Source organism: Leuciscus leuciscus (assembly GCF_965113295.1).
Source record: "Leuciscus leuciscus genome assembly, chromosome: 5".
NCBI classification, from domain to species: domain Eukaryota; kingdom Metazoa; phylum Chordata; class Actinopteri; order Cypriniformes; family Leuciscidae; genus Leuciscus; species Leuciscus leuciscus.
In genome coordinates, this window is record NC_138729.1 from 45,169,529 (window position 1) to 45,191,366 (window position 21,838).

General features: G+C 42.7%; 1 protein-coding gene across 1 annotated transcript in view; it reads right to left on the reverse strand.

The window, feature by feature from the left end:
- Positions 1-21,838, reverse strand: part of ckap2l (cytoskeleton associated protein 2-like) — a 54,377-nt gene that overhangs the window by 12,885 nt on the left and 19,654 nt on the right. The window lies entirely within an intron of this gene.

Genomic DNA, 21,838 nt, shown 5'->3' on the forward strand with positions numbered 1-21,838 from the left:
AATAATATGACAATATATTCCAAAGCTCATTCTGCTTAATTATGGTATTCAGTAATCTGAGCAGGGCCTATTGAAGCTTGTTAAAAGGTAATTGCAAAACTTATATCTCTCAATTCTTGTATAACATATCTTTACTGAATTTTACACACTGCAAACATATCTTAATCAAACCCCCAATGACAAACCCTTGGCAGTAAGTATATGAAAATAATAATGATAATAATATAAAATTAAATGAATAAATACATAAATAAATAACAATATACATGCATAAACATCTGGCTGTTCATATCATACAAACCTCATAATCATTAAACGTATATACATACAGAGCCTCTTTAATATCTCCAACATTAACAAAGTTCAAAAACACCTCCCAGATATAATAAAATTCACATTTTTTTCAAGAACTAAGCTAGATATTAAATGTTTCAGCCATAGTCCAAGGGAAAGGAAGCTAGCATTCTTTCAACATAAGGCAATCAAATGTCTGGCTTGCAGCAGAGTCCACCAACTTCCTTTTTTATTTGACAAAGAACATTTGTCTGCGTATATACGCAGTGTACACAATACAGGGCTTAGAGGGATTGGGGAGGAGTAAATTGTGAAACATTTTGAGTCATCCTACTTCAATAACTTTGCACCTCCTCAAATTCACCCACACACACAATGACAAAATGTACCTTGAAGTCTATTGCATGTGAAACATAGGTTAGGGTTATGTGAAGGTATGCAAAACTTTACAAGCTTGGGGCCAACATTTCAACCTGTAACCAAGGCATGACAGATTCTCTAGAAAACCAGAACATTGAAGCCCTATTATTGCGCAGCCCAATAGTACCACAATAAGTTTGGTAATTGTAGACTTCACCTTTCATAAGGAGAAAGTCTCAAGTCTTTCATCAAGAGAGAAAGTCTTGTGTAGCATCTGGACCAATCAGGCACGCACAAATTATTAATTATATTTTGTTGGAGCCATTTTAATGCAATTATATATTTGTCCATTGGGGGCGCTCTGACATTGGCATATTAGGAGCACATAGGTAATTAGACAACAGGTGTATTGGGAGTGGTATTGGTAGTTTTGACTGTGTTAAGCCATGTACTACGTGGAATATCATGCTGACCGTGCTTATGAGATTGTGTTGGATTGAGTTTAATGGTGCTTAACCATGCTTCACTGATAAAGAGTGATGTTCAAGGACATATGGAATATGGACAATGTTCGTGCGCTGTATTATGCAAGGTATGGACTTTGAACAACAAAGAATGAGACACTACAAGAAGCTAATTGGAAGCAACGTTAATTAATTAGAGCACAATAAATAAAAGAGATTGGTTGCATCTTACATCTGTGTTCATGGAGTTTATACGCGTTAATTACTTGCTCACTCCTACCAGTACAACAGCGGCTTAATGGAAAGCTGTTACATATGTAATGAATAATCCAGCAAACTTACTCTCCCAACAAAGGTCTTTGAAATTTCCCCCAAAACTTACATCCCAAATTAAGTTAACACACTGGCAGAACCCGGTGTGCTGTTACAGCGATCCTCTTGGTGCTCTGTGCTGAGTTGGGTCCAAATTTGGAGAGAGAGACAGCGAGGAGCCACGCAATACCCGTTCCCTTACAGGTGCTGGCAGACCGCTCAGGAATAAGCCAGTCGTCTTTGAGCCACGCAATGCCAGCTGTATGGGACGGGATTATCCGCATGTCTACCAGGTATATAAGGTATATGATGCAGTTGACCAGCCAAACATTAAAGCACAATTTGCAGCGATAGCCGGTTTTCCTAATGTAATCGGAGCAATTGACTGCACACACATTGCTATAAAGGCACCATCTGAAGAAGAATTTGCAAATGTGAATCAGAAACATTCCCATTAAATCATTACCGCATGCTGCTTTATCTCCAGTCTCCGATCAGGATCTGTTGAGAATGGGAACGGGAAGAATGTTGAGAATGGAACGCCCCCGACCCTCCTGCAACATTATACGGGAAAGAGTTGCAACCTTCCCCAGTATTAGAAAATCTGTTTAACGAACTAATGAAAAAATGTGCATATAATATGTGATGCAAAAATGTGCCTAACAAATATTGCCTAAAAATATGTGCCTAAAAAAATGTGCCTAACAAATATTGTGGCAAGGTGACTTGGGTCAACCCATTTAAAGTTATTATTATCTATTTTTTGCTGTTTAATTATTCAACTGCGCATCAGGAGACTGTGGTTATCCACTAAAGATGTGGCTGTAAACCCCCCTCACCAACCCACAAACTGACAGAGAGCGCAGATACAATGATGCCCATTCTCGTACTCGGTCAGTTGTAGATCGGGTGATTGGTCAGCTGAAATGTCGGTGGCGCTGCCTTGACAGGACGGTGGGGGATGCTGTTATACCACCCTGACAAGGTGTGCCGTATCGTGCTGGCCTGTGGTGTGCTGCACAATGTCGTGCACAGGCACGGCATACCACTTGGTGAGGTGGCGGCACCGGCAGATGACCCCTGCCCAAGACCAATGTATGTGCAGCCCAGCCAACAAGCCATTCAGGCCCATCAACATGTGATTGCGACAATATAAATAGTAATAAGAGACAAAGTTAATTTTTTGACCAATTCCTTTAATGAGTGGGTTTTGTCTGTGAGTCATCGTCACGTGATGGCGCCACGCATGGCAGCCACGGTCGGAGGGTGCGTCATATTTTGTTTTGTTTTGTCTGTTAACTCAGTGTCTTGTCAAGTTTTTCGGCGTTCTTTAACAAGAGAAGTGCTTCTAAACATCAGGCAGAAAACTTTTATTTCCCACTTTTCTGCTCCTAGCGGCAGAATTAGTGGGTATTCTAGTGAAAGCCGGGCTTGGCTTTGTACAAACAAAGGAACGTCGGCGGAAAAGGGGAAAGCGAGCGGGTGCTCTTGTGCGGCTACGTGGATGCAGGAACCGTACAGTGCTACCAAGCATTTTTCTCTCAAATGTTCGTTCACTGAGCAACAAAATGGATGAACTCCAGCTACTGATGGCGAAAAGCAGAGACTTTCTAACAGCGTCTGTCCTATGTTTCTCGGAAACTTGGCTGGGCGATCTGATCCCGGATTCTTTTGTTACAACTGGCCGGCTTTAGGTTGCTGAGAGCAGACCACACCAGCTCTTTCTGGTAAGACGAAAGGTGGATGCCTTTGTTTTTATATTAACAGTAGCTGGTGTGTAGATATCACAGCGATTCTGCAATATTGCCCAATTGGAGGATCTCAAATCAGAATGCTATCATGCGGGCGCCGATGTATGGCGACATGCTACGAGCCTCTCTCACACCGCGCTTAATGTTAGTTTTAACCTTATTTATTAGTTTGATAATACAGCCTATGTCCTCCCTTATCACTTATGATTGCCAGACTTTATTGGACATCGGAGAAAATGTTCCAAAATTGTTTACAACATCTATGATACCTGTAGATATGATCAAAATATCAGAAACCTGGCGCACTGGATATCGAAGGCGATGTGGGCGGAGAGAGAAAGACTTTTTGGTGAACAACTCGTGGTGCACTGATGCGGAAGTGATCTCCCACTCCTGTTCGCCGGTCCTTGAACATCTTTCCATCAAATGTTGGCCGTTTTACTCACCCCGAGAATTTCCATCAGCCTTTCTCACTGCGGTATACATACCTCCCCAAGCCAATGCCAAGGCAGCCATGGAGGAGCTCTGCGACGCTGTCAACAGGTGTGAGAGGATGCATCCGCAAGCCCTCTCCATCGTAGCCGGTGACTTCAATTAGGGCTGAACGATATTCTGTTTTATCATCGACATCGCGATGTGCGCATGAGTGATAGTCACATCGCCGGAACATGCGATGTGAAGGGTAGTAGCACCCATGGTGTATTAAGAGAACGGTAGCACACAGTAAACACGAGTTTGTTGTATGGCTTGTTGCTGGGGTGACATGCACGTTCCGCATGCATGCCTGCACAGTGATTGGTTCGCTGTGCCGCTGCTCACCGCTCACCGCTCACAGCCAACATTCTGGCAATCCTAGCTAAAAATGGGCGACGAAGAGGATCTGCCGCAAAAAAAATTATGATTTCGTAGCTATTTGGGACTATTTCGGCTACAAAAAGGAGGATGTTGACCAAAAAGAGGTACTTTGCCTGGAGTGTTATAAAGTTGTGGATGGTTGTCTTTTTTAAAAAGTATTTTGTCTTTTATTTTTCGTGTTCGCATTTATGAGGAAAAAACAAGGTTACGTGACAGTTCTCCATTACGGTCGTCGTGAGCGCTCTGAAAGCGGCACTACTGCTTTAAAACTTTCACAGAGACCTCAAACAGAAAGCACAAAGCCTTTCTTTAAAGCAAATTTCGTTTTGTATTTTATATTAATTTTAATCAATGTTTCATTATCCAATTTCCTGGATTTCACGAGTTCACATGTTAATGAAATCTGATGTAATATTATAATGCGTATTTGGCTTGCTGTCCGGGGGGAGGGCTCCGAGCTCGGAATTCGGCCCGACCCCAGAGTACTCCCCCCTATAAATGTATAGATCATAGGTATCTATGAGCAGACCCAGCCGAATGTGAGGTGATGGGGTGGTGGCGGGATGCTGAGAAATTAGTCATGAGACAGGAGGTAAGGGAAGGCTTTATTTATACTGGCTTCTTCTTGTGCTGATTGGATGATTACCTGAACATGCTCCTCCCGAACTTTGTTACATAAAACTTCATTTCACGAGTTCACATGTTAATGAAATCTGATGTAATATTATGCGTATTTGGCTTGCTGTCCGGGGGGAGGGCTCTGAGCTCGGAATTCGGCCCGACCTCAGAGTAGCTACTCCCCCCAAAAAGGTCAGATGAACGCAGGACAGCGAGCGTAGAATTTATCCCCCCAAAATGTGAAGGGTATGTATTTACCAAGGAACGAGCTTGCCTGTTCGACTGGGAAGGCTCTCGCAACGTCCGACGGGAACTTGGATGCTCACAGCATCGGACGGATGAGCCGTTCTGCAGTTGAACTGACAGCTCGATGACGCAAGAATTATGCGAGCGTGAATTTGAGAACGAGTTTAACCGTCCACCCGGGAGGGCTCTTGCAGCGTCCGACGGGAATTTATATGCTCACGGCATCGGACGGGTAAGCCTCGCCAGGTTGGACGGAGGGCGCCCGCTGAACTCGGTCGGGAGGGCTCGACCGGCGCTTCGACGGGGCTGGGGCACGGGAATAGACCCCTCGCGGCCCGACGAATGGGGAGCCCACCTAGCGACACGAACGCGGCCGTCCGGCGACGAATAAAGCTGCGTTCACACTACAAGCGACTTTGTCGCTGCATGTTGCCAGTGGCTGGCGGTGAGGTCGCTAGTGGGCGTTCCCACTACTGGTTGCCTAGTAATGTTTGTGAGTGACATTCACGGATGTTACTCCATGTTGTAGACAACAAATCTATTTTCTTGCTGCTACAAGCTAACATTTTATAAGGAAAAGTCTAAATGGAATCAGTACATAAAATGCATAATATTAAAGATGAATGTGAAACAGCGAGTGCTCTTTGCTATCGCGGCTATAAACTGCAGCAAATGGGCAAATACTAGTCTTTCTGAGTTCACGAAATCATCCAGGCTCAGAGTCAGCACGGCGAGTACCACTGTATGTACACGAAAACATATAATAAATTATTGGATAGTTTCTGACTGCTAAAATAAACTTCTCATTCATCTTGCCTCGGTCGGACTCAGCACTGAAGAGTGACGGATCACGTGTACTCCACTGACTTCACTCCTATTGGTTGTCGCTCCCGAAAGTCGCTCTTCATTTGCATAAAGTTGAACAGGGCTGCGTTCAGCCCCGACAAAACGTTGCACAACGTTTTTTAAACAGAAACGGTGATGCGTTGAGCACACTGTTCTGATGACGCAAGAGTTGCAACTATGGCAGCTGAGAAGGCCATTCTTTGTGTTCTTTGTGAAGAATTTTCGGAGCCTGATGAAGTCGGTATAAATATGTGTTTAATACTACAAAATATGCCGATGTTAAAGTTACTGCACTTGCCGCCCAGAACAAAAGAGAACATCCCAATCGAGTGAAGGGATTTCTGAAACTGAAATGGAAGCACACATCTTACCTAATTCAGACTAAAACACATCTATTTAGCCTCACATACTGACTTTATTTGTAGTTCATACTGTTTTAATACGCTGTATTTTCTTTCTCATTTTTAGGAAAAGCACTTAATTACCATTGTTTATTTCTATACCAAATATCATACACTTGCAATGAAGCTAAAATATAAACAACTACATCATTATGTTGATATCCTATATTTTTACAATAAAACTTACGACAAACATGTCTTCTAATATCCTCAGTTGTTGCGTATACCGAGCTGCATCGAACACATTTGTAAATTACTTTCCTTGAACCCATTGTCAAGTCAAGTCAAGTTTATTTGTATAGCGCTTTTCACAATACAGATTGTATCAAAGCAGCTTCACAGTATTAAATTTAAATAATACAACAAAGTTTGTTTCAAGAGGAATTTATTGATTGATAAAATTAAATTAAATATCCCCAAAATATCCCCATTGTGCGAGTTCACTTTTAATACCGCGTGCTTTATATACATGTTGCTGCTGATTGGACTGCAGTTCTGACACACCCACCAAACAAGAGAAAACGTATCTCAAACCCCATTGCACACCGGTGCACGCCGTTTCCAGGAAACATGACGTTCAACCCGGAAACCGTAGCAAAACGTTGCGCACCGTTTTGAACTTGAACGTGCCCCTGATCTCAACTTTGTCGCGTCGCTGGACACGCCCCATCCAGTCGCCAATGGTCACTGTCGCGCGTGTCGCCGGAAGTCGCCCGCTCCCCATTGAAATGAATGGTATCGTGTCGCTTTGTCGCTTGTAGTGTGAACGGGGCTTAAGACGGGCAGGCTCTCACTGCAATTCGAACGGGAGGGCTCGACCAGCGCTTCGGAAGGGGGACGGAGCCCGGCCTTCGAACGGGTGATCCATCGCAGCGTTCGAATGGGGGAGTCTGCATATGATTGTAAAAACGTTTCCTATGAATATTAAGCGAGCGTGCAAGCGGCGAGCCCAGATGCAATCGGAAGGTTTGGTGTAACGGATGTAACTACAAATGAAGCGCAGCAGGTGATAGATATAACAAACTAATTAGTTAGGGCTTGGTGAGCATTTCTGATGTGAAAACGGCTGGATCTGATATAGGTTTTGAAAGCATTCGATGACCAGCGATCGAGGGTTTTGATTTGTTGTTGGGAGAGACCTTTTTGTGCGGCTGTGGTAGCTGCTCCGATACGGAATGAGTGGCTAGAGAAATGATCTGCTGTGACGCCGGATTTGTTGAGGACTGCTTTAAGGTGTTTTTGGAACAAGAATCTCGTAGCTGGATGATTGGAGTCGTTAGTGAAGAGTGGGTCGAATGGGGATTTGGACGTGGAACGTTTGTACTGCAGGTAGTTAAAAAGAGCATGGTACGGTTGGATGGCAGTTTGTAGGTTGAAAATATAAACGAAGTGACCTTTTTTAGCTCTGTCAGTTTTACTTTGTTTAATGAAGAATGATATGGTTTCATTATCTACGATCTGTAAGTCTGAAATTGTAGGATGAATATTTGGGTCGAATAAGGAAGTGATGGTCAGTTCAGAGCAGCGGAGGAAACCGAAGAATGCTAGGATGAACATAGCTTCTAATGTATAGGCGGTGTTGGTGGAGTGGTATCCAAGACGGAGTGATGAAATGCATCTGGTGAGTATATCGATTGTGATTGGCTGTCTGGTATCTGGGCGAGTGGGGCTGGTTTGGATTCCCTTAATTAGAAGGGACGTTTGGGAGTTATTAATTGCAGGTGCAGGTTTACCGTGGATTAATTTATGGAAGAATTTAATGCCGCTTAGATAGCTTTTTATGGATCCCGCTTGGAGACCTTTGACTCTATGAAGATGAGATATGAATGAAGTAACTGTTAAAAGAGAAAATTCGGGAAACGACAGGTTGTGAGAGAGGTGGAATGATTTGAACGATTTCCACGCGGTGTAATATGTTTGCAGGGTTCTGGGAGAAACTGCTTGGAGGATGGAATCGATGGATGTGTCCAGGAGGGATTTTAGCGGATGGTTTATGGGAAGATCAGCTGAGAATAAGGAGGTACTGGGGTTGGAGTGGGGTCTGCTTCTGGTGCCAGCATCCTGAATTTCTGAAAAGAGAAAAGGGAGAGAGAGTCAGCTATTTGATTTTGAGCCCCTGGGACGTGTTTTGCAGTTATTAAGAACTGGTTATTCATGAAACTGGATTCAATTTCTTTTTTAATTAGTTTATCTACTACTTCAGGCTCCGCTAAGGAGGACTGAAGATTAGCGCAGATAATGTTTTGCGTGGGATGACTTTCTACGCCGGGTTTAAAACCTTGATTGAGACCTGTCAGCAAATAATTTGTGAAGTTGACATCTGGGTGGTGTGATAATTCCTCGGCCAGGCGGAAAACATTCACAGGAGTCGAGAGATAGTTTTTTGCATTTTTATTAACAGATTTTTTGACTGGGCATACCACGCGGGCGTGTGCACCGCCACAGTAATCGCAGACGTGAAGAAAACGACAGCGTTGTCTTGGGCATCTCCCTTCATTGAAGTTTCTACAAACTTGTCTGTCGGGTGCCATGTATGGTGCTCTGATCGAAAAATCTTCTCTTGCGGGTCGCGGAACGTAACTTGTGGATTTTATGGCATTCTGCTCTGGGCAGGGAGGGATCGATGGATTGATTTGGGGGCAGGCAGTGGTGACATGGCTTGTGGATCTGCAGATTGCGCAGGAGATGTTTCTGCACACCTCTTCACTAGACTCGGTTATGGAGATCAGTGTCCAACGCTCCCCAATAGGGACACTTATTCCATTGGGAAACGCAGACGGCACATTTTGCGGAAAACAACTTGTGGTAAGTATAAAAATGACTACCCCCATAAGACAACGCGAGCTCCGCTATGATAGAAAGATAATCGTTCAGCTCGCGCCGTCTATGGGGGAAAGTCGAGCATATGATTTCTGTATAGCGGCTGAAGGCAATACAGAATTCGGCCAGTGACAATGTACGTGATGTAACCTGTTAGTTATTTTTTAGAGTGACTGAAATATCGCCACAGTCCACTTGGCGATTGGACTCAGCTGGGGGAAACAAGGACAGGAGAGAACCCAAATCTACATCTGCACCTGCGAGGATTTGAGCTCTGATGTTGTTCATCACTGGAGGAGGTTCTGCGGCAACTGCATTTGGAGGGGCTGGTTGAGGAGTGGCTGAGAAGAGAGAGAAAGGAGATCGCACTTGGAGAGGGTTAAAGGGAGGGAAAGTTGGGGCTGTGGCCGTTTGCGGAGGCATCCTCGCGCAGAGATCGGCCCCCGGGATAGATGGAGGAGGAGTAGGAAGAGCATAGTGTGGAAGGGGGAGGGGAAGGAAATCCGCCGGTGATTGACCGGCTAACGGAGGCATCCTCACGTTAGGGTGAGCACCTGGCACTTGGGAAGGAGGAAAACTGAAAGAAGTAGAAGGGAAGAAAAACATTTGTGTGTGAAAATGGAATTGCAGAGATCTGGAGCGTGCGGTACCATGGTGGGAGGGGCTGAGGAGAGGAGTTGACCCAGAAAAGGTTGGCGCCCTTCCGAGACTGGTTCCGGGGCGCGGCCCAGGCTAGCGGAAGGTCTGCGACGACGCGGCGCGGGGGCGGGGCCCGGCGCTGCAAGTGAGGAAGGTGTAGACGCTGCAGGACGAGCGATCGGGGCCCGGCGGGCCTTGCTCGTTCGAGCCGATGGGATTGGAGCAAAAATTGTGTTAAAAATTTCAGCTGCCTTGACAAGTTGGATGACTGCAGAAAAATAAAAGAGGAAGTGGGGCCTGCAGCCACCCTCCTGAAAGAGGAAGTTGAGACCAGAGGGGTCAGCATCAAGGGGGTAATCCAGCACCCGGAAAGTATACCTTCTGGGGGCATCCATTGGCTAACAAGCCATCACCTGCTGTTAGCATCCCATTGACTCCCATTCATTTTGGCGTCACTTTGACAGCAAATAACTTTACATCTGAGGCGTTTAAAGACTCCATTTGTCCATCGTTTATTTCTAAAGAAACGCGACAATGTATAAAAGGCTCTATTAACTTACACTATGGCCCCCGTAGAAGCCGTTTTGGTAAAAATAAGCTAATGATTGCGTCATAACCACGCGACTCTCTGCTGCACAGTAGAGAAGTTACCATATAGACAGGATGAGAAGCTCACAGGCAATCGGGAGGACGTGGGGGCATAAAGTCCGATAAAGACGTATAACTTTGGGAAGGCAGAGAGCAAGCAAGCTTGTATTAACTTAATTACATAACATAATTAACTTTTTCCTTTTGCAGGATGTCATGATGGATCCTATCGAACAGAACTGATTCTGTTCCAAATGTATAAAAATATTGTCTTGTTACTGTTTAACATGAAATTTCACAGGTTTCATCAAAAAAGGCCAGACAAGCAGATGGGTTAATACATGTTGTCACTAACAAAAATACTTAAGGTCTCCATTCACAGGTTGTTCTTGTGGTTCAAATCTACTACACCTGACAAGGGCCAACGCTTGATTCTGTAGTTTTATCTGGAGCTTGACAGAGCGGTGGCCTCAGTAGAAAAACTTGTGATGATAGAGAGGAAGCTTTCTCACGCAGAAATGTCTGTTTGATGCTCGGATGAACAGTGGCCTGACTAGAATTTTTTTTGTATAATACGGCCAACCTGTTTACCACAGATTGGCACTACCCACTATATAAGCCTGACGACTCTAATCAGAGGAGGCCTATGGGAAGGGTATGCATAGCCTACCTATATATGGGACCTTCAGGGCCCTATTTCTACTGCTATAAAAACCATACCTAACACACCCCTTAATACTTTCTAAAAGGGAACCGAGGTCTACTGTACAACCTTACTAAAACTCTCGTAAAGGGAGGAGACCAACAGAGCTCAACCTGCTGCCCGTAGAGCGATGGCCTAAAAACATTCACAAATTGAAGGCCTATCACCATAAAGAGCTCAAAAGAGCGCACTTACTACCAAACCCGACGCCAGACCTACAGAAAGGGTTCCAAATTGAAGGAATCACTCATCACAAGTGCAGCCTCAGGGCTGATGTAAGAAGTACCTGGGGTGTAGGAAGTGTGCAGATGATAACCAGAAGAGATTTTTGGAAATTAAGCTGTTTAATTAGATTTTTGTGGTTATCTGAGTGTTAAAAATTTCAGCTGCCTTGACAAGTTGGATGACTTCAGAAAAATAAAAGAGGAAGTGGGGCCTGCAGCCACCCTCCTGAAAGAGGAAGTTGACACCAGAGGGGTCAGCATCAAGGACCGCAGATTCGGACCGCAGTGTTATGCAAAATTTTATGCAGCCGAGCGCACCTTCGTCTCTCTGAACTTTACCATCACCGTCACAAAAAAGTTCAGAAGGCGACACTGGTGCATCGAGAAGAAAAGCTTTCTTTCTCCCCAATGTCATCCAAGTTCAACCATAGATGCCTTTCTCTGACCACCATCGCCGCCATCGAGTTCGTCCGATTATGGCGGCTGTTTGTATGGTGGAACAGAGAGCTAATCTGTTGTGCGGCGCAGCTCGTTTTCACTGCGTCAGGGGACCAGCCCTCTAGACACGCCCCTGCCACCATCGTGTATGCCCCGTCTTTTAGGCACGGTGTTTGTTTAAAAGGCGGGGCCAGAGCACTTAGTGTCGATACCTCTCCAACCGTGATAGAACGCGGAAATCATCCGACCGTTTTTACAAGGAGGGACAGAGCAGTGTAGAATAATGGTTAAATATGTGAAAAATAATGCGAATTTTTTAAAACGAAGCATGAACACATGTTACAGTGCACCCCACAAACACAATCAAGCCTTCGAAAAAAGGCGTTTTACCACCCCTTTAAGACACCCTGAGGAGCCAATGAAGTTACAAGGTTTAGTCACAAGCTCTTTTTAATACTCTTCAATGGTTAAATATTTGCAAAACCCACAGGCAGGCAGACGTAAAGGGTGACCAATAGATTTATGAAAAAAAAAAAACAATAATAAAATAAAATAAAAATCTAGATATGAGGTTTTTGCCCGACAGCGACAATATTTTAAATTTGATTAATTTATAAAGTAATTGTCTAAAAGACTGTTAGCATTAAAATTATATAATAATAATAATAATAATAACACAATATTATTTCTCCTCATTGTAACGGACATAATCCAGAATAAGATGTAAATCATCTATGATTTTACAGTCTTGACAGATTTGATGGAAGATAATTGTAATATAATTCCTGTAGCTCAAACAGTAGCCTCCATGATGTATCCATGATGTAGATGGTGATGTATCCACTATTCACAGAACCTCCATTTTAAATTGAAATTCACAGAACCTCCATCAGGAATTGATCGGATTGTTGTCATTTGCTAATTCATGTGAGTGGCAGGTAGCTAGAGGGTGAGAAGTTAATGTTTTTCAGTAAAGATTACAAGGGCATATATAAATGTGTTCACGGACAATTTATTTATAATAAACACTGCAATATTCAATGTCAGTTTTGATTTCATGGGGACTTTAATCATACTGACAATGTTAGTGGAAACTGAGACCTGGAAATTATTCAACATTGAAACCATTCACAAGTGATAATTCTTTCTACTTGACAAGCTCAAGCATGCACATTTTTACTCACCGAAAGAATATTTGACTCCTGTGGGTAGGAATACATACATCAGTAGTTTAGAATGATAGCTTTGTAATTCTGTCAACTTTCGTCATTGGCAGTTGGTCAAATGCATTGACGCAACAGTCAGAAACAGAAATGTGCTCTACTGACAGTAAAATAATTCAGTTTAACTGTATTCTTTAATACTTTTGTGTTTAATTTTAACACAAAACCATGTGTTGGTTAAGCAAACAGCACAAATCTCAAACATTCTGTTCATTACCCAAATTTCTCCTAACTAACCCACCGCCACGATCAACAAAAACGAACAAAATACAACGATGTAATGTTTTTCAAGTGAACTTCAGTGGAAAACATTGTTCTATCACTTCTTTTGAATTTGTCTGGATTTTATAGTGAAGGTGAGTGACAAAATGGAGTTGTGCAAGACTTGTGCAATATACAACAGGGATTTGGCTTTAGTTTTTCTCCACTGTAATAAACAGATCTTTTTTAAGAACAGTATGCTATACTGTGTATCGTTCTTGTGCAGTCACTCAAAATAGTGTCTTACCAAGAAATAATCAAGAGCACACACATTTGCGTCTAACTTCAGTCTTTACTGGATATCAACTGCCCCTCATACAGAGAGCTAACAACCAATTAACATTCAGTATGCAAATCATCACATGTGAATAGATAACATTACATCCCCCTCTTTATGAAGTACTATGTTACCATATAAGTCTAATATGGCAAAATTAAACTTCCCTTGAACATATCAGTTCCCATCAGGACAATACTTAACATTGCATTTATAGAACAAATTAACTAATGTTTCATAACCAATGAAATGCAGAACTTGCATTCAGAAATACTCTCTTGTGTGTAGCATCCATGCTACTGCCACATTTGTTTTATTATATTTTACCAAATGTCAGAGGTTACAAGTCAAGAATGTCTCTAGGTTTCACCATGCGACCAGAGCGTGTAAACTGAGGGGTTGCTGCTTGTTGCTGCATGCTACCATTGTTTTCTTTCAATCCTCCTGTATCCGCAGGTGCAGGAATGTGCATGCTCTCAGGTGCTGGCTCATTTATTTCTGATGCCATTTCCTTGGTTTCCATTAAGTGTCGACGATTACGGCGGAACACTTGATCATCATGAGTACGGATAATGTATGAACGGTGTGCGTCCGTACGGTCCGTTGCGGTTTGTACGGTCTTTTCGGCGAGACCATTGCTTTGCGGATAGTGTGGGCTAGATGTTACGTGCGCAAAGTCCCAGTGAATTGCAAAGTTTTTGAAGTCGTGCGAGCTGAACTGTGGGCCATTATCTGAAATAATTTTTTCAGGTACACCGTGCCTGGCGAAGCCTTCAGCTTACGGATGACTGTTGATGATGTGGTCGAGTGGAGTCTCTCCAGCTCGAAGAATCTGCTGTAGTAATCTACGGCTATTATATAGTCATCTCCGTTCCACATGAACAAATCTGTTGCAACGACCTGCCAGGGACGTTCTGGTATCTGGTGAGATATCATGGGTTCTTTTGGATTAGATTTGCGATGCTCTAAGCATGTGGTGCATCTTTCCACCATTTCTTCAATTTGCTTGTTCATGCCTGGCCAAAATAAAATATCTCTGGCCCTTTGCTTACTCCTCTCAATTCCCATGTGTCCAGTGTGTATGCGCTCTAACATTTCTGCCCTAAGCTCATGTGGAATGATGATTTTCTCACCCTTAAACAGAAGCCCATCGATCTCTGAGATCTCATCCCTGTGATTCCAGTACTCAGCAAGGCTGTAGGGGCACTTCTTCCTCACATCAGGCCATCCAGATTTTATGACACTTCTCAGGGAAGAAAGCTGTGGATCTTGCTCCGTTGCTTTTCGGATGCTCGTTAGCTTCCTGTCGCTTACAGGTAGACTATCTACAACTGTGTGAATTTGTGCACCCATATCCTCATCCAGTGACTCGAGTTGGTACGAGATGGACTTTCTGGACAGCGTGTCCGCTATTGGAATGTCTTTTCCTGGACGGTGCACAATTTCAATATCGTACCTCTGTAGTTGCAAGATCATTCTCTGGAGGCGCGGAGGCGCAGCTGCAAGAGGCTTTCTCAGGATGGGTTCTAAAGGTTTATGATCAGACTCGACAATAACCTTTCTGCCATAGACATATGTGTGAAAACGTTTGCATCCAAACACCACAGCGTACAACTCCTTTTCGATCTGTGCATAGTTTTCTTCTGTTGGTGTGAGGGATTTTTAAGCATATGCAATTGGCTTTTGGTCCTGAAGCAGTACGGCGCCTAGGCCGCTTTTTGACGCATCGACCTGCAAGTGGAGCTCTTTTCCAGGGTCATAGTAAGACAGGACAGGGCCAGGCTCTCGTGTGATCAGCTCTTTCATCTTCTCAAATGCTTTCATCTGAGTAGCGTCCCACACAAACTCACTACTCTGTTTCAGGAGCTGCCTCATGGGTGCATTTATTTCAGACAGATTTGGCGCAAATCTGGACAAATAGTTGACCATACCTAAAATGGTCTCCAGTTCGGACTTATTTTTTGGAGGGCTCATGTCTCTTATCGCACTGATTTTTTCTGGGTCAGGTTTAATGCCTTCTCGTGTTAACTTGTGCCCGAAATAACTGACCTCAGGGACACATATCACACTCTTGTCTGGGTTGAGGCGTACTGCTTTTTCACGGGTCCTCATTAGCACAGCCCGCAAGTTTGCATCATGTTCCTCTTTTGTTTTCCCAAAGACGAGTATGTCGTCTACAATGGCTGCAACTCCGTCGAGCCCTTCATAAGTCTCATCTATCTTTCTCTGAAACTCGTCTTGAGCAGAGATCAATCCAAAAGGTAGACGTAGAAATCTGTACCTTCCCACAACAGTATTGAATGTTGTCAATTTTGACGATGACTCTGACAGCTTGATTGCCCAATACCCAGATTTTGCATCAAGCACACTGAAGAATCGTGCTCCAGCGAGTTTTGGGGTTATGTCATCCAGTGTCGGCAGGGGGTAATGTGGCCTTTTGATCGCTTTATTCAAGTCTCTGGGGTCTAAACATACCCTGAGTTTTCCAATGCGGGGTTTTTCAACGACCACCAGGGCATTAACCCAGTCTGTGGGTTCCGTCACTTTAACAATAACGCCTGATTTTTCCATGCTGTCTAGCTCCTCCTTGAGTCGACTGCGTAGCATGAACGGAATCCTCCTGGGCGGATACACGACAGGGACAGCTGTAGGATCTATGTGTATAGTACATTCTCCTGGAAACTCACCGATCCCGTGAAAAACATCCTGGAACTCTTGCATGATATCACAGGGCTTGCTTGTATCTGCATCAACTGAAAAGACAAGCTTTATCAACCCCAGGTCCAGGCATGCTCTCAAACCAAGCAAGGGAGGTGCATGTGTACTCACAATGTAAAATTCCAGCACAGCTTCTGTGTCTTTGTATCTACAGTTAAGCTGACATGTTCCTTTTACATCCAGTGGCTCTCCGCCATAGCCTGTAAGACGGCGCATTGTGGACTTCAGTTCTGTTGTGCTGAAAAGCTTTTCAAATCTACCGGCTGGAATAATGTTCACCTGGGCCCCAGTATCCAATTTGAAGCTAACTTTGCTTGCTTGATATCCTAATTCAAGTTCTGCAAAAGCCTGTTCACATTCTGTGCTTTCATGCTCTTTATTAATTGCATCAATGAACAACTCATCCTCCTCTAAGATGTCTGTATTTCCCACTGTGTGTACAGCTCTATGTGTAACAGGTTGTTTTGATTTACATACTTTGGCAAAGTGGTTGAGTTTATTGCATATTTTGCACCGACGGCCTTTTGCAGGGCACGCGTCCCTCTGATTGTGTTGCAGTGCACATCTGCCACATGACCTGTTTTTGTCGGTAACTCTGTCCGTTTCCTTCGCGGTTGCTCCGTGTTTCTGTCTTTCTGCTGTTTACTTTTTGCTTATCACCGCGTGTGCTGCACGGCTCTGTGCTGCGGTTGCACGTGAGTTTATCATCCTGAGCTGGTCTTGCGCAACCTCGTGCGACCGTGCTATATCAATCGCTTTTTCAAGTGTTAAATCTGCACTTTGATTTAGCAGTTTTTCTCTGACTTTTGGGGAGTTAGTTGCAAAAACAATACGGTCCCGTACCATTTCGTCACTGTTTGTATATCCACAGTCTTTCACAAGAAGTTTAAGCTCTGTAACGAAGTGTTCGAATGTCTCGTGCTCTCCTTGTATTTTTTCATGAAACTTGTACCTCGCAAAAATCGGGTTTGCTTTTGGCATGACATACTCTTCAAATTTATCATAATAAGACTGCAGTTTTTTGGATTCATCGGCTGATAATGTCCATGTATTATAAACATCTCGCCCCTTTTCACCTACCCAAAGGAGCATATAGCTACACATGTGCTGCGTTCCAGTCCACTTTTAGACATGCACTTGCGAACTTCCCTAAGCACTTCCCCTCGGGGGAATCCCTGCCGCCATTTTGAAGTGCGTTCCACTTCGTGAAGTGGACGAGGGAAGTTTAGATGGACAGACCCTCGTTCCCTCGATTTTGACCGAGGGAGCGAGTCTACTTCATATGTACACTTCAGGCACCTATATGTCCCACAATGCAGTACGATTGTGACGTCACCACAGATCTCGTTTTATCACCACCACAACAGACAACTCTATGATATATTATATATATATATATATTTATTTAAAACAACCCAAACACACCTATAAACATTTGGATGCTGCATTAAACAAATTCTTAAAGGGAAACAAAATGTAAATAATAAATCAACTCCACAGCTGATTCCAAGTGATCAAGGGCTTAGGACGTTCCAATTCAGCCCATTGCAGTTTCCGCCAGTAGTGGGCACTCGCAATGACGTACATCCGAGTGAACGAGACGGAGGGAAGTTAGCAAGTGAAGGGCATGACAACTTTGGACTGGAACGCAGCCATGGTCTCCTCTGCCTTGTCGCGCAGCGGCCCGGCGAACATGAGCTGAACATGCTGACGAAATCTCCGCCATGCATCCGGCAAGTTTACCGAGTCCCAATCCATTTTCGGCGTAGGAACCCCCGACGAATCCATCATGCCACAGTAAAATAACTTCTGACACCATGTATCGTTCTTGTGCAGTCACTCAAAATAGTGTCTTACCAAGAAATAATCAAGAGCACACACATTTGCGTCTAACTTCAGTCTTTACTGGATATCAACTGCCCCTCATACAGAGAGCTAACAACCAATTAACATTCAGTATGCAAATCATCACATGTGAATAGATAACATTACACTGAATGCTGGTCAACAGATGCACACACAGTACATATTTAGTCTGTCACAAGGCCTTACACTTGGTGTAATGTAATATTCTGGGTTCAATACAAGTTTAGCTCAACCAACAGGACTTGTGGCATATTGATTTCTACAAAAATTATGTAACTTGGACCTCTAGCAGTTAAAAAAACAAAACAGCATGTATGTTTATTTTTATTTTTATGGAAGAACATTGTTTTGGTTGTGCTTCAGCTCTGCGTGACTGTACGGATGAATGTGGTAATCTATACTGCTCATAAAACATTCACTACTATAACCAGGTTAGATGGAAAGGATCTCAAGCTGACTAGCTGAAGACGTTACTGTAGCTTAACCCATTACAGTTTTTCTCGATTGCGTAAACACGTTTCTTGAAACTATGCCTCGTATTCTCAAAACTGTTAACACAAATCCAGAACATCTCACCCAATTCCCCAAACATCCTATTTTCAGGTCAAAATGAAGCTCTACACTCAAAACCATTCACTATTGCTGAAAAACCAAACTTTGCCCTCAGACAGGACACACAGGCCCTCAAAATCACACACACTACAACATAGTCTAACACACTGGTGCAATAAATTCACATGATGAACACAAAAGACACAGCCAATGGATACATTGGCACTTTTTTATTCATTCATGTGCTACACAGTACAACACACACACACACACACACACACACACACACACACACACACACACCCACACACACCCACACACACACACACACACACACACACACACACAAATAATAATATTTTTTTCCCTGTTTTACTCTCTTTTTTTCTCTTTTTTTTACTCTCTCCTCTAAATTGTTTTTTACAGTTTTTCTCGATTGTTTACACACATTTTCTGGTACTTGAGACACAATGACCACAACATGTAACTCATTCACCAACCCCCTGAACCAATCCTGCTAAACTACAAGCACAATTCCTGCTTTACACTCAAATTGTACTTCTAAAACACACTTTTTTCAAAACACTACACACAATTCTCTGCTTTTGGCACAATTTTCATGCAGAAAATCTCTTGTTTTCACAAGGAACACACTGCCATTCAAATATGCACACTGACTCATCACATGGGCAAGCACCCGTCACACAGTTTTACAATTAGCAATCAGAGCTTTAGCATAAAAGGGCAACAGGTCAGCTCTTCAATGGAGCAATGGATGCCAACATTGGATTTTTTTTTTTTTTTACTGTAACTGTATACAGTAAATTCTTCTGTTGTTTTGTATGTAGACCACTGTATGTACAACTTTGTGTTGGTTGGGATGTACACTGTGTACATTGTTTTTGTGGGAAAAATAAAATATATTTGTTACCATGTATTTGTGTGTTCTGAGTATAAAAACAATATTCTCAAATATTTTACAACACACTGTATGTACTGTCTGTAGTAAGTGTAACACTGAACAAAAAAAGGCCTAAGTCATTATGATGAATGGAGAAGAAGTGTTTTCATCATAGTGTTTTACATTGAGCACATCAGTGTTCAACTGGTTCTTATAAATGTCTATTCATATGATGGTTTGTGTGTGTCATTTGAAAACAAAATACCATTTTGAGAAGAAATAACATTGTTTTGAATGTAAAGTTTCATTTTGCAGGAGAATTGAGGGGTTTTGCCCATTGTGTGTGTTTTTTTGGATTTGTTTGTAGAGTTCTGAGAATATGAGGCATGCTTTCAGAAAATGTGTGTAAACAATCGAGAAAAACTGTAATATTTAGTTAAGATGTGTGTGACCATCATATGACAGTAAAAGAGCACACACAAACCTTATTCTAATATGGAATTGTATTGGAATGGTAAAGAATGTTGGTATGTGACAGGAGGGCCTCCACTCAAGGAGACAAGATGAACAAGTCTGAACAAGAATGTTCCACATATGGTTGAAATACCATCATTTGCCGAGAAAGATAACATTCTGGGAGTCAAGACTATACAGGAGAAAGGATGCCCTCCCTTCACTGTCACACTCTGTGTCACTCTGTGTGACTGTACAACTGCTGGCCTTATCTTGCAAGAAAATACACCTCATCAAAGACTATTGGAAATGTTTGTCTTTTATTCAGTGATATAATTTTGTTTGCCACCACACCTCCCTGAATGTTCTCGAGGCGACGGTAAAGCGACTCAAATTTGGCCTTACTCGTAGCCCAGCCTCCCTTATAGTCATACCATTGATAAAGAAATGGGCTACTAGTGACTTGAATTTCATCTGAGACTGCTAGTCTTCTTGCCCTTGCCCTTCCTCCTCCTCCTCCTCCTGATCCCTCCTCGATCTCTTCCTTCATGTCTTTCTGGATCCATTGTTCCAAAACTCAATAAACTGATTTGGGCCCTTTTATCTATCTATTGAAGGTTCTGATTGATGCATAACATTTTTACTCTTAGTGTTACCACTTGGGTAATTGTGTGCTAACTGAGCTGAAGCTGTGCTGACTTGAGTGAACAATATTGAATGCTAGTGCTTTCTAAATGACAACATGGTGTAGGCAATGAGAAATGAAGGGATTTGTGTGTAGAGTTTTGCAGTGACAGTTCAACAAATCTGACTCGTGTCAAAACAGGGAATAGTGTTTAAAGGTTAGGGATATGGGTGTGCTTTTTGATAAATGGCATTATGGTTTTGAAATTTTAGTTCAAAAGCCTGGTTATAGTGTTTAAGCAATCGAGAAAAACTATAATACTACTAAGTATCCTGACTTCTGCTGTCTCACGTCACTGAGGTCAGATAAATCTCATCACATAGAGACTCTGTCATCTAGATATCATCACATAGAGACTGTGTCTGTTCCCCGAACTATGAAATACAAAAAACTCCCAAACCCATTTAAGGGTATACATTTGATTGATGTTCAACAAATAAAAAACAAATATAATGCAGATGAACAAATGATAAAGCTCGGGTTGCTGAATATTCGATCCCTTTCTTCAAAAGCACTTTGTTAATGATATGATTACAGACCATAACCTAGATGTGCTGTGTTTGACAGAAACTTGGGTAAAACCAGACAATTACATTACTTTAAATGAGTCAACCCCGCAAGATTACAAGCTCTCGTTAAAGGCTCGTTTAAAATGAAAAGGAGGAGGTGTTGCTGTAATTTATAGCAATATCTTCAGTATTACTCAGAAGTCTAGTTTCACATATCATTTTTTTGAAGTGATGGTGCTTTCTGTAACGTTCTAGTGTAAGTGATAAATCCTGTCTGAGATTTGTGCTGGCTACTGTACACAGGCCACCAGGACACCATACAGACTTTATCAAAGAATTTGCTGTCTTTCTATCAGAGTTAGAACTGGCTGCAGATAAAGTCCTAATTGTTGGTGATTTTAATATACATGTAGATAACGAAAAAGATGCATTGGGATTGGCATTTACAGACATTCTTAACTCTATTGGAGTTAGACAACACGTGTCAGGACCTATTCATTATCGTAATCATACTCTAGATCTAATATTGTCACATGGAACCAATGTTGATGCCGTTGAAATTCTGCAGCAGAGCGATGACATCTCAGATCATTATTTAATCTCATGTATACTTAATTTAGCCAAGCGTAGCTGGAAGAAAACAAAATTAGACGTTTTTCGCATTTCGTGGAAAGAGAGCACGATTGCGTACAGAAAAGCCTTAAAAACTGCTAGATCTGCTTATTTTTCAACACTTTTAGAAGAAAACAAACACAACCCTAGGTATTTATTCGAAACGGTGGCTAAATTAACAAGCCCAGACGTTTCCAAACAGCACAGCAGTAATGACTTTAA